The 6430-nt window shown below is 32.1% G+C and overlaps 1 pseudogene; it reads left to right on the top strand.

Moving 5' to 3' along the window:
* Nucleotides 1-1179: 1179 nt before the first annotated feature.
* On the top strand, nt 1180-1298 carry LOC111744509 (annotated as a pseudogene).
* The last annotated feature ends 5132 nt before the right edge of the window (nt 1299-6430 follow it).

The following is a 6430-nucleotide window of genomic DNA, read 5'->3' as shown; positions in this document are numbered from 1 at the left end:
TATTATTTGTTGGAAAAACTGATCTAAATACCCTATTCAGGGTTTTTTTTCTTTCCCCATTTTGGAATGCATTACTGCACCTGCTTTATGAAAATTGTCTGCCCTGCCCACTTATTTTTGGTTTCTTTAGTTGAATTGTTGGTTTCTTTAGTAGAAATTGACTTCTTTTCATTCTTTTTTGGTTGGTATGGAAAATGCTTATGTTATAATTTTCCTTGTATTCAACCTTGGTTACATCTTAGAGGCTTTGATTTAGAATAGTATCATTAATTTTCTTTTTCTTAGCTTGTGAATGAATTAATGAATAATAAACTCTTTTTTTTTCTTTTGATTAAATAATGGCTTGGAAAAATGTTTTAAAATTTCAAAAAATGAGTATCTGATATTTACTTCTTTGTTACACATTTAAAAGTTTATCTTCTTTCATATTTTGGAAATTTTATTATGATTTCTTTGCATCCTAATATATGAACAATTTTTTGAAATGTAATGAAGACATTTTCTTTTCTGTTCATAAAATATATATACATGTATGCTTATGAATCATAGCAATGTGTAATTACATGTTGAACTATTCGGATCATTGTCCTCAGTCCTTTGGATGTTTATATTATTGACAGCTATTGATAAGAGTGTAAAGCATGTCACATGTCCTCATGTTTTTGTTAATTTTTCCTTTTGCTTTCAAAAATTTGTACTTAAATATTTTAATGAAATTTGGCTTTTCAAATAATGATCCCTTATCTAAATTGTAGTGATACCACTTATTAGCAAAAGAAGGCTTTATTTCTATTTATACTTTTGACCTTGAGTTCAACTTTGTCAACCATCAACTTTTCATCCCTGTGCCACTTTCCTTTTCCCTTCTGCTTTGCTGCCTATTCTAAATCTTTACATGTCTCATATGCTCAGTACCTAGCACAGTGCCTGTCTCATGGTAAGCACACAGTCAGCAGGTTACAAATGAATAAATGTAAGTTTTATCATTTCATGAATGTTCATTAAGCTAATGTTCCCATTAATGTTTACATACATAAAATTTCATTACAAAAGTGACTAGATATAGGCCTATAGGTAAAACTAAGTGTATACTAATGTTTACCTTTATCAATTAAAATTGATAAATTTTATAAAAGTTCAATATAAATAGTACACACCTACTAAGTTAAAAACGAGGTTGTCTACAGCCGTGTCACCCTGAACAAGACCGATCCTGTCTGATCTCGGAAGCTAAGCGGGGTCGGGCCTGGTTAGTACTTGGATGGGAGACCACCTAGGAAGACCAGGTGCTGTAGGTGTAAAAAATTAAAAAAATAAAAAATAAATAAGAGATTGTAAACTGACAAGGTCCTTGCAATCTGTGAGGTCAACCAAGGGTTCCCTTGCCTAAAAAAATAATAAATAAATAAATCAAAATAAAAATGAGGTTAACCTACTGAGTAAACTCAGTAAAAGCACTCAACTTCATAGAGTCAAATATAAGATTTCATTTGGTGAACTGATTTGAATTTAGTCTCTACCCAAAACCTATTTATGTTTTCAAAAACTATCTTTGTTTTCAGTACTTGCCCTGGTATCTAATTTGCAGGTTACAATGTATTTCAATACAACTAATGCTTGAGGGGCTTATGCCCTCTAAGTAAACACTTTATAAAAGAGTTTCTCTTTCTAGTAACCAAAAGGACTCTTAAATTAGTTGATGCTATGGACTCTAAGTCATAAACAAGGTGATGCGATTGTGTTAGAATACAGAAGTTTGAATTTCTGGGCAAGTACAGAATGAGTTAAAATTGTGGTTGGTTTTAGTGATGTTGCTTTATCTAGAGGTTAATTGTACATATACACATATGGTTGCTCTTGATAAATGCCATGACTCAACAGGTTAGTTATACAAAAGGTGTCCCCCTGGTGCTCTTTCAGAGAAAGACTAATGTAAAAGACAACCACTCTGCATGGTCCACACTCATGCTGCTCCACCTGCTAGAACCTGCCCACAGAATAATTGCCACTCCCTTGACCAGACAGGCCAGACCTCGGATTTCTCAGGACTCTACAGATGGCGAGATCAATACCTAGTTTAGGAAAACCTGAACTCTTAATCTTCTCATGCTTCATAACACTCTCTCTCCTTCCTGATCATTTTAAGGAAGTGAGAGGTGGTAATAAATTGTGATTTTATTTTCCAAACATCTGCTAGTTCCACATACCTTGTGTCAGGGCCCATTTGATTAGAAAAAAAAAAAAAAGAAAGAAAATTCTCCTTGGTCATTACTAAGACATCCATCTTTTACAATCAGTTGATATTTTTTTTTCTTGGTATATATGACTACTTAGATCAGTATTGAAGTCATTTGTGAGGTTTTACTAAACATAAACCGTTATCAAAATTTTAAAATCTGAAAATTTTCTGTTCCCAACAAGTTGAAAATGCTGTGAAATACTGGGTTGAAGTAACATGGGAAATTATATTAAATAAAGAGAAATTCTGAATTTCTGAAACTACGGATCTACAGGTCTGGGTTGTTTGTACCGATTGGTTTCTTCATATAAATTGGCAGAATAAATAACTGAAGCTCAAAAAATTTGAAAAAAAATTAGAATACTAATTTTTCTGCTTGACAAGAGAGATATTACCAAATCAAAGCTAAGTCTGGGATATTCAATGGGCAAATGACTAAGTTTTCTTTCTAAGTAGATTCCTGGACTTGCATTATCGTGTTGCTGGACCAAAATGATGCCGTGTGCTAAAATTATTTCCAGAATGCTTTTGGGAGTTACTCTGTGCATACAGTATTAAATCCATTTTGAAAATATAACTCTGATCCTTTTACTTCATTTTACTGTCTACATTATTATGTGCATTGCTGGTGCAATTTCACAAGTTACAATGTTCTTCATGTCCTCTGAATTTTATAACTTCAAGACTACTTGATTGTCATTTCAACCTGTTTACTGCAAGTGAGATATCCAAAGTATATTTTTAAATACTCTCTAGTCAGACATGTGATGAATCCCAGAGCAAAACCATGTTAGCGTGTTCTATCTTTGCTAATAAGATTCCCTTGGAAATAACAAACAGAATAGTTCAGTAATTTAAAAACTGGCACATTATTACTTTAATAGGAACTGTGAATATTTTATCACCATAATCCCCAATGAATAATTCTGCTTTGTTACTTTTCCTTCAAGGAGAAGAGTACATGAAGTTATATGAGATGATAGACTCTCAAAAACCTTTGAGATTCTCTACCAAGTGACTCTAAAGTCTTGGATATTCTCAGAATACTTAGAGATAGCGTTCAAAATGTAAAGTAATTATTTGTCGACATTATCTAAATATTGAGATTAGTTTGTCTTACCCTCTTTTGAATTTGTATTTTATCCTTTCTTTTGTTTCAAATCTGTTGCATACCAATGAGTCTTCTTTTAAGTCTCTAGGACTTCATTAATATTGGCTCTCTGACTTTTGTTACAATGCAATATACTCATTTGCACAACATTTCCATCAAGACTCTTTATCGAGTACTTACTATGAAAGAGAAAGTGATGCTCAACAAATATTGCATTTGCTTCCCTGCATTTCTCGAAATACACTATAGTTACATAGAGGTTATGAAATTAGTTATGGCTAATATGTGATGGGCTCAAATAAATTACAGTTGTCCCCCTTATCCAGTTTCACTTTCTGCAGTTTCAGTTAGCTATGATCAACTGCCACATGAAAAGAGGAAACAAAAAATTTTAGAAATAAACAATTCATAACTTTTAAATTGTGTGCCATTCTGATTAGCATGATAAAAACTCAGGCCGTCCATCTCCATCTCGCCCTGGATGTGGGATCATACCTTTGTCCAAGGTATCTAAACTGTATCACTATCCTCTATTAGTCACTTAGCAGTGTCTACCAGATCAACTGTCATGGTATCTCAGTGTCTGTGTTCAACTAACCTTTATTTTTAATAAGGCTCCCAAAGCCATTCACATAACTTTTACTATGCTACATTGTTATAATTGTTCTATTTTATTATTAGTTATTGTTGTTAATCTCTTATTTTATCTAATTTATAAATTAAACTTTATCATAAGAAAAAAAATAGTATGTATAGGATTTGGTACTCTCTGTGGTTTCAGGTATCCACTTGCTGGATACCTGAGCTACCTATATACTCTTTTTATTTCTCTTTATTGAAATATAATTGACATGTAACACTGTGTAAGTTTAAGGTGCATAAGGTGTTGATTTGATACACTTATACGTTGCAAAATTATTTTCACAATAGGGTTAGCTAACACCTTTATCACCACACATAATTATCACTTCATTTTTGTTGTGAGAACTTTTAAGATGTACTCTCTTAGCAACTTTCAAGTATATAATAGAATACTGTTAACAGCAATCATTATGTAACATTAGATTCCCAAAATTTATTCATCTTATTACTTTTACTGTATCCTTTGACCAACATCTCTCCATTTACCCCCAGGCCCTGATAATCACAATTGTACTCTGTTTTTATGAGAGCAGCTTCTTTAGATTCCAGATATAAGTGATATCATCAGCAATGTTTTTCTCTGCCTGACTAATTTCATGTAACATAATGCCCTCAAAATCCATCCATGACATAAATGGCAGGATCTCCTTCTTTCTCATGGTTGAATAATTTTCCATCATTTTTAGGGTCAACCTATGTCATTTAGTGTGTGTGTGTGTGTGTGTGTGTGTGTGTGTGTGTGTGTGTGTGTGTGTGTCTTCAAGATCTTGATTTGGATATAAACCCAGAAGAGAAATTGCTGGATCATATGGTAGTCCTATTATTATTTTCTTGAGCAATTCCCATACTGTTTTTGATAGCGGCTGCACCAATGGTTCCCTTTCCCCACAATACTTTTTGATAATAGCTATTCTAACAGATATGAGGTGGTATCTCATTGTGGTTTTGAATTGTGCTTCTCTAATAATCAGTGATGTTGAGCATCCTTTCATGTACCTGTTGGCCATTTTTTAAAATGGCATTTTTGGAAAAAAAAAAATATATATATATATATTGTTCTTCTGCCCACTACTAAAAATTAGATTGTCTGGTTTTTGGTTATTGAGTTATATGAGTTCTTTATATATTTTGGACACTAAACCTTCATCCAATATGGTTTACAAACATTTTGTTCCATTCCATAGTTTGTCTTCTCATTTTGTTGATTGTTTATTTTGCTGTATAAAACCTTTTTAGTTTGGTATATTGTCACTTGTTGATTTCTCTTTCCATTAGCCATGCTTTTGTTAAATTCAAAAAAGACATTGCCAAGAATAAAGTCAAGGACCGTTTATTCCTTTGTAGTTTCTTCTAGTAGTTTTTCAGTTTGAGGTCTTATATTTAAATTTTTAATTTCTCTAGTTAATTTTGGTGAGTCTTATAAATAGGAGTTCAATTTCACTCTTCTGCATGTGGTAATCCAGTTTTTCTAACACCATTTATTGAAGAGACCGCCCTTTCACCATTAGGTGTTATAGGCTCTCTTATCAAATATTAGTTGACATATATGTGAGGGTTTATTTCTTGGCTCTCTATTCTGTTCCATTGGTCTATTTGTCTATTTAAATACCAGCACCATACCATTTTGATTACTATAGATTTGTAGCACACTTTGAAATCAGGAAGTGTGATGCTTCCAGCTTTGCTCTTTCTCAGAATTTCTTTGACTGTTTAGAGTGTTTTGTGATTTCATTAAAAAAATTAGGATTTCTTTCTCTGGAAATGCAATTGGAATCCTCATAGGTATTACAGTGTCTCTATAGATGGCTTCAGGTAGTATGAAAAAATTAACAATATCAAGTCTTCTGATGCACAAACACCAGATCTTTCCATTTATTTTTGCCTTCTTAATTTTTTATTAAAGTCTTGCACTTTTCAGTTACTTTATCTCCATAATTAAATTTATTCCTGAAAATTTAATTGTTTTGATGGTATTGTGAATGGAATTGTTTTCATATCTTTTTAGATATTTTGTTGTTAGTGTATAGAGACACAACTGATTTCTGTCTGGTGATTCTGTATCTTGCAACTTTATTTAATTCATTGATTAGTTCTCACAGTTTTTTGGTAAAATCTTTAAGATTTTCTATATACAATATCATATCATCTGTATATAAAAACATTTGTATTTCTTCCTAATTTGAATGATTTTTATGTTTTTATTTTGCCTAATTCCTCTGGCTAGGACTTCCATACTGTGCTAAATAAAAGTGGTGAGAGTGGCAGCCTTCTGTTGTTCTTGATCTTAGAGAAAAAGATCTTAATCTCTCACCTTGAGTATGATATTTTTGTGGGCTTATTATATATAGCCTTTATTATCTTGAAGTACATTCCTCCTATACCCGATTTGTTGAGTCTTTTTTTTTAATCATGAAAAGATGTTGAATTTTATCAAATGC

Source organism: Pteropus vampyrus, unplaced genomic scaffold (assembly GCF_000151845.1).
Source record: "Pteropus vampyrus isolate Shadow unplaced genomic scaffold, Pvam_2.0 Scaffold136, whole genome shotgun sequence".
NCBI classification, from domain to species: domain Eukaryota; kingdom Metazoa; phylum Chordata; class Mammalia; order Chiroptera; family Pteropodidae; genus Pteropus; species Pteropus vampyrus.
This window is presented reverse-complemented; position numbering and strand designations above follow the sequence as displayed.